The sequence below is a fragment of the Pecten maximus genome, chromosome 2 (assembly GCF_902652985.1).
Source record: "Pecten maximus chromosome 2, xPecMax1.1, whole genome shotgun sequence".
Lineage (NCBI taxonomy): Eukaryota > Metazoa > Mollusca > Bivalvia > Pectinida > Pectinidae > Pecten > Pecten maximus.
Window position 1 is genome coordinate 40,624,658 of NC_047016.1, and position 8,272 is coordinate 40,632,929.

Here is an 8,272-nt window from a genome sequence, read left to right on the forward strand (position 1 = left end):
AGTGTGTGAACCATCAGTGAGACACTTAGACCTCTTAGTGTATGAACCATCAGTGGGACACTTAGACCTCTTAGTGTATGAACCATCAGTGGGGACACTTATACTTCTTAGTGTATGAACCATTAATGAGACAGACCTATTAGTGTAGAAACTATCATTGGAGAGACTTAGATCACATAGTGTATAAAGCACCAGTGAGACAATTAGACATCTTATTGTATGATGCATTCGACAAGTTAATTGAGATTATCATATGACGTCATACTTTAGTGTCTTTCGGTTTTTTTGGGGGGGGTTTTGTTGGTTTGAATTCTTCACCTAGCAATTCTGAATCCAATGTGGAAATTTTCACAGGATTACGATTTTCAGTGGGGTCAAATTTCCACTTTACTCCTGTATACAAATGATAAAAGCCCGATATATTTAACACTTGAAATACAAAACTGGTTCGATGTTTGAAATTTGAATTGCATTTCTCGTATGAACTAGAGAGCTCTGAGACTAGAATTGTTTAGAATCATATTGATAATATCCTAGAGTTGTTTAATTTTTGAATTACTCGACTTCGTGATGTTTAACGACTTTCCTGTTGTAATTACAATATTAACTAGTAGGATTGATATAGTGAAGGTGTATTCCGTACCTTGCTGTATATCAGACCTATTATGATTTTCATTTAACCTTTTTTGTAAACAAAAATCGCTTGGAACTAAATTGTACAAACACATGTGTTCCCTGATAAGCTTGCAGCCATACGAAAAGAAACTCAACTGTGAAATAACGCTTGACATAAACAAGCCAGAATAGACACCCATGAAATAGCAATGCTGAAACTCCCTTTTCTACGACGATGAAGAGGATCGGTCTACCTTAATTGGTCAATTGTTAATTATCATGTTGGGCTATAATCAATTATCAGGAGCCCACAAAGCCATCGCTGCCCACTGGACCAGAACGAATTCGACGCCGGTTTTCAAAGTAGATTTACTAGTGTAAAGAAGGAATGCAACCTTGAAATTGGGCCGGATTACAGAATAGACCGGATTAGTCAAAGTAAAACTATTACAGGTAAAGAAATTTCGGGGCCAAATTGTTCGAAGATCCGGACTAGACAGACTCCGGTTAGGGTAGAGTGTACTTCACCAATAATAGGCTAATATCCAACCGGATAACAACTTTACCATGCATTCATTCTTTATGCTATTAAACAGCATATATGTGATTAGGTTTACATAACTTTGCATATATTTTCACTGTTTATCATGTATCATTATACTTTCGTGCTCGAACCATATTATACACACTGGCTTTTTTGCTTTAGTGGTTTCAAGGTAATTTAAGAGTAATAATTTCGTGGTATAAACCACTGGTACTCCATTTTAACAAACAATAGTCACATAATACACATCTAACGATCAATGCTATCGACAGTGTTGCGCCATTCATCATCTCCTATTATTGTAGAACTTCATCTCAATGTGTGTTTTATACTTTGTCTTGACGAGGTCTTAATACATTAACACCAACTGCACTGAATCGATCACTGTAGGGACACATTGTACGATATCTAAAATGACAATAAGTATTTCAGTTTATGACAAAAGGATGCACGCGAGCCTGTCATGTGAATATTTGAATCTACATCCTCAGACTCGTTTCTCGCTGCTGTTGCACTCGTCTACAAGTCCACATGCCAACACAAATATGTAGTCGTCTAACTTGCCTTGAGTCCAAACCATTCGTATGGATTACATTTGAAAATAAAACAACAGCGTTGTAGGCCATGCTTTAGGCAAAACTTACTCAATATTCCGCAACGTTTCGAGAGCACAGACATCATCTTCAAGTGGAGAATATTGAGAATGAATTGCAAAAATATAGCTGAACCATGACAATTAGTTCCTCTCCATTTTTTACTGCCAATAACTATGAATATTTCACTGTTAGGAAATCATAATTACCTCCATTAATCTACGATTAACATTAACAACGATTTGACAAAGTCAATAACCAAAACACTTAACAAATGTCTTTTTCTCACGATATGCAACGCTTAATTAAATACATGAAAAACTCATTACACACCTACGCACTATCTCTAAAATTCCCTTTTTTTTGTATACGTTTGGGTAAAGGAAATAATAATCATTGCTTTGCACTTGATATCAAACAGAAAAGAATCGATTCTTCGAAATTACAACATGCACCTTATTGTTTGTTTTAAAGAGTGGATGTCAGCAAGCATCGAGCATTAGGTGGAAAGTGAAAAAAATAGATTTTAGAAAAAGTGACCTTAAATGTTAAATTATGTTATAATTGGTGGATATGAATAACAAAAATGGAATTTCAATCATGTCTGTGGCTCCGTATCCAAGCAATATGACTTCCTTAGTTACGGGCTCAAATAACACATCGCCTACATCAAATTTTTAGAATTTAGAGTATCTCTGAATCCTTAATAACAGTGAGATTAAAGTATTTACAGCCAAAATTTAATAACGGTGACCCCCCCCCCCCCCCCCCCTAATCATTTGATTAAAAAAATATAATTGGCAATATTTACAAACTGTTGCTATGGTAACCTGAATACAGCAAGGAATTCTTACTGAAAAAATATCAAAATATGACAAAGTTTGGTTGACCTTAGTTGGAATCTACAACCATATATGGAGTATTGCATATGGTTTTCTTTTCATTAGATGTCTACAGGGTAAGTTTAAAAAATAAAATTGGCTGGCAACTTAAAGGCGCTTTTGGTATAATGATTCGAACTTTCCCATTTTTTTCATGATTTCTGACATTTTCAGCACATTTTTTCTCACAAAACAATGTATATATATATAAATTGAACTTTTTAACCGCATTTTAATTCATCTCCTTAAAAAAGAAGTAATGAATGGACATTTTCAATGATACAATTATTATGAAATTAAAAAAAAATGGTTTATTTGCATTTTGGTTGCCATGGCAACCACTTATTTAATTAGAAAAAAAACACTTACAATTCTTTTTTGTTATAATTTTGAATCAAAGAAATGAACTCTTCTTTCACTGATTCAATGTTGAACACTTCAACAATTTTTACTTTGACACATTTTGATATGGTCACCAAAAATATTGAAGTTGCAGATATTAACAAAAAATAGTAATTCTTAGCATAGAAGAAAATGAAAGAACACAACGCTGAAATCAAAAGTGTCATTATGAGAGTTGCTGTAGATTTTTGTTCCTAATGACTGTAACTTAACTAAATTGATATGTAAGGTTGATTTCTTCTACAGACTTTATAATGTTGACAAATTAGGCCTACTGTGGTATTAAAGACACAAGTCACCTTTGTGACAATTGTATAAGAGTTATCCCCCTTTTTGAACAACTTCTCAGTGGATTTCTGGCCATGCATACTCTGTTTCTCCACCCTTTTCCCAGAAACAGTATAAGAATTGACAAAGTATACCTATATAGTATGGCTTTCAACTTCAAAATTTCTTGTCCTTGCCTTTATGAGGTAATGAGGTATACCACACTTTATTTTTAGGTCACCTGAGACAAAGTCTCTAGTGACCTACATGTATTCTAATCACCTTTTGCTGTCCTTGTCCGTCTTCCAACAGTAAACAAGCTACATTTTCCACTTCTCCAAAACTGCCAAAGGCAGGAAGCTTTCATGATCAAAGGTCAACCAAAATTGTGAATTATATATGGCTTTCATGATCAAAGGTCAACCAAAATTGTGAATTATATATGGAATGGATTTCAGGCATGATAGTTTTTATTGTAATGACTGCATCCATGGTTGTGAAGTATTGGTTTTTGTTTAGAGATAGAAAAGACATTCATTATCCTGTAATTAGAGTAAAACCCAATATTACATGAATCATAAAGTGATTTTATCTCAGATATACCTCAAATGTGTCAAAAACTAAAGTATTGTTTAGCCATCAGTGGTCACTGGACAGAAATTCACATTAATTTGGCATTTGACCTTAAAGTCAAGGTCAACATTATCATTCGGTGATAAAAGTACTAGTATATAGAAGCTTAAAAAAATATTAATCAGTGATTGTTAATTTGAATTGCTGTAGAAGTACTTTTGGTTGAATTTTGAACATTCTAAATTTATAAGTGTATATAACAGTATAAAACAGAAAAGCATTCCTGCTGAGTACCCAGAAAATAATCCCAGACTCTACCTCCTGAGTCCATATTTATGTATGATAGTATCCATTTACAGGTGATCACCTGATATCCCTATTTAAATAGGTAGTATATGAGACAATTTATATTATACGGGCTAAAAGTCTTGATAGATGTTATACTTTTCAGTCTAAAATTATTATATGATATGCACTAAGTAATTATAAACTTTCTTTAAATATTGTAATATCCCACTGAGTCTGATTGGGTTTTTTAAAGACTTGTCGGTTTCCATGGCAACGGTGATAACTTTGATACTTGATACCTATTTTCTTGCATGATATTACATTTAAACCAACATATGTAAATTTGAAGCATTTTGGTCATTTTGACACTTTCCATATTTTGCCAAAATTGCTCGATGCTTGCTGACATCCACTTAAAAGTACGTGTCCTCCATAGCAGCGTTGCAAATGGCCAGTAAAGAGCATTTTATCACTAGCAATTCTCTATACTTATTAATTTATTTGTTTTTCCATCGTGTTAATAAATAATAAAAGACATTGATTTGATAGCTTTTGAAAAGAAGTTTTTAAAACGTTGTTCACAGATAGGGGTATTTTAGACATTTAGCATGGGTCCTTGCCTTTGCATGCACTTGTAATAATAAGTTTTGGCTGCGGCCATTGTCATACTAAATTCATAAATTGATAAGCCTGCTCGCCATATTCTGAGGTTGTATACGTTTTATATTAAATGAGACTGCGGTCATTCAAATCCAAATTCATTGTTTGTTTTTTGTTATAAATAAGAAAAGTATACTAAAATAATACAGTTTAATTAATAATATATAATTAAACAAATTTATTTTGGATTTCCGATCAGTAGATTTGAGTAAAGGGCGAGTGTTAAGAGTGAAATAATGACCCGTATATCAAAGGTTAATTTAATGGCTGTTCAGTTATCTCTCAATTACAGATGGTCTTGCCATTAGTCAGTATAGGGGGATATAAATTTTATTGCTGTCAGGGCACCGGTCTCGGTGGCCGTCTGTATATGTCAGATAAGGTTAACTGATGACCCCTCCGGGGTAAGGGAGGCACAACTAATTAGCTTCATGCCTATTGCATCTGATAATTGCTAATTAATCATTTTTCATGTAAAGGTATATCGGGAGTATCCTGCATGAAGCTGATCAGTTCTCAGTAGATCTCGTAGCACTTGACACGTTCACTAGCAGCGCTCTTATAACAACCGGTTTTAGTATTAAAATTTTCCCACCATCCACCCCTTTCACACCGCCCTGTTTCAAATAATTTGGTATTTTGATTTTAAAGTAAAGAGTACATGTATTCAAAATAAGGTCTCATATGTTGTATTAATAAATGTGTTTACCGCTGATGGTATATACGTATCTGTGGCTGATGTACAGATACAAAGCTATACGCATATATTCAAAGTTGATATTTAATTATTACTTTATGCATTTGAAAACTGAACGCTTTTGTGTTTTATTACCACTTTTCTGCTGTCGAGTTTATCTCTTTCAGTACTTGACTATTGTGGACGCAACAGAAGGTGGACATGAGCTTTGAGTGTAACAACATTTTCTGTGAACTGTCTCCAATCATCAACCATATTGGATCTGTGTATCTTGAGTGACTTTGAATCTTGGTGAAAGGAGGCAATTATATTAAGGCATATAAGGACTGGAACGCGGGTCAGCGGTTTCGGAATATTGTGTATTGGAATACGACCGCGAGTGCTATACTTTTATGCTGCAGTCTTTATTTCTGGGCAGGATATGGCGGGCAGGCATATAATTATACATTTGTGCGTCATGTTATTTAATTCTGGTGGTATTAATTATACTAGACTGTGCTCTGGTCGGCCAATAGTCTTGCTATGGTTTACCCTGGGGGACTTAATCTTGCTACGGAGGTATCCTAAGAGTTTCTGGCAGGCCAGTGCCAAGTCTAAATGTAATAATCCTGATCTTGTAATGCTTGCCACGTGGTATCCTGGGAGCTAAAGGCAGGATTATGGTTTTCTCCAGGCTGGAGAGGTTGGTTCCTCTTGCGAGAGGTGGTTTCGGTTTTTTACAAGTGCATGCAAAATCTGCTAGGTCAGAGGGCAAGGGGCTTTATGTCCGGGTACCTGCGGGTAGACATTTAGCATGGGTCCTTGCCTTTGCATGCACTTGTAATAATAAGTTTTGGCTACGGCCATTGTCATACTAAATTCATAAATTGATAAGTCTGCTCGCCATATTCTGAGGTTGTATACGTTTCATATTAAATGAGACTGCGGTCATTTAAATCCAAATTCATTGTTTGTTTTTTGTTATAAAGAAAAAAAGTATACTAAAATAATTGTCATCTTAATGTAAAATAATTAAATCCGTTATATGATAAATATTTAATCCAAACTTCAGATTATTCGAAACGTTGATAATTTTTATCATAGAAAATGTCATTGCTATTTTCATTTCTAAAAATTAGGGGAAAAAATGTATTGCTACTATTTTTTAAATAAGCAAATCAAGCTAACAAGACTTGAATGTGCTTACTCAGAGTATACGCATCAGCTTGCATTTGTTATTGATGCGATAACATCTATAGGACTCCGACAATTAAGTCAATGTATGTACTTTTTGGGAAAAGTATTTTTACAATTGCTTTTTATTTCTTTTTGGCAGAACAATTCATTATAATTCAGTTTTCATTTTTATTTATTTATTTATTTTCGTGTGAAATTTGGATTTTTTTCTACAACGGACGCGTATTTCCGTCTGATGAAAGAAACCTACATCATTGTATAAGGCATGAAATCATAAATGAAATATATATTTACATCCGGTTGGCGTTTGATGGTCGCCTCCATTTACATGTTAAAAATGTTATCCATTGTCGAGGAAACGCCCACTCATCTTATATTACCAATAACAGTTACATTTGTGTATAACACTTAGATGTTATAAGACGAAATGTGCATGCATGGCAGAAATGCATTCATCCCAAGAATGTCAACCCGATTTTGCGTGTGTATTCGTACGTGTGTGAAATTATCTGTACTAATTACACGACCCTTGTACTTGTCTACATTTTATACATCTGATGCTTAATTCATTAAAAAATTATCCTTGTAATAATGAAATGTTTGGTTTCATATATTGCTTTGCCCCACCATGCTATCGCACATGTAAATCATTATAAATGTCCGTATATAGAAACACGGTTATGTCGAATCGCCGGATTAGTCAATATCCGTATTTTACTGTAACTCGAAATTCTGCGATAGTTAATAGAAATTTTCAGAAACTAAGTCAAAATTTCGACTTATCTGGAATTTTTTATAGTAAGTCGAAATTTTGAGATAACTCGAATTTACTAGAGATTGAGTCGAAATTTAAACTTACTAATAGGTAATTTTGAAATGGTAAGTGGAAATTTTGAGATAACTCGAAATTTTGATATGCTAAATCGAAATTTCGACTTCCCTTCCGAAATTTTAAGATGCTAAGGCTAATTTTGATATAATAACTCATATGGCAGCAATAAGCTTAGGTACGTAAGTACCAATATGTGCCCAAATCACTATATTGTAAATTTAATGTAGATGTTACTTTATTGTCGGTTTCATCTGCTTATTTCATTGTTTAAGATATCAATGATATAAATCATAAAATGGGAGATACAAAGGTCGTATACAACGAAAATTAACCAGATTTTCCCCTTAATGTCCTTGCAGGGCCGTTTCGTTTCATAGCGCTGTATTACTAAAGGTAATAATTTAACTATGTACCTGCCAAAAGAATCAAAGATTTTCAACTCTAATGAACATCTATATACATGTATTCATGAACATGAATTCTTGCAGATTATGCATTACTCATGAGTTGTTTTGTTTTCACTTCATATAAAATGATTTGCTTGAAGAGTCCGTTGGTAAATTATTAGTACTTATCCCGTGTATCTCTAACATAACCCGTGTACTCTAACATAACCCGTGTATCTTTAACATAACCGTGTATGTGTATGTTTTTGCCATTGTTCACCAAAGGTTGCTTCTATTTATACACCAACATCTTAAGTATATACGTATCGTATTTATAACATATAACAAAGACATGACA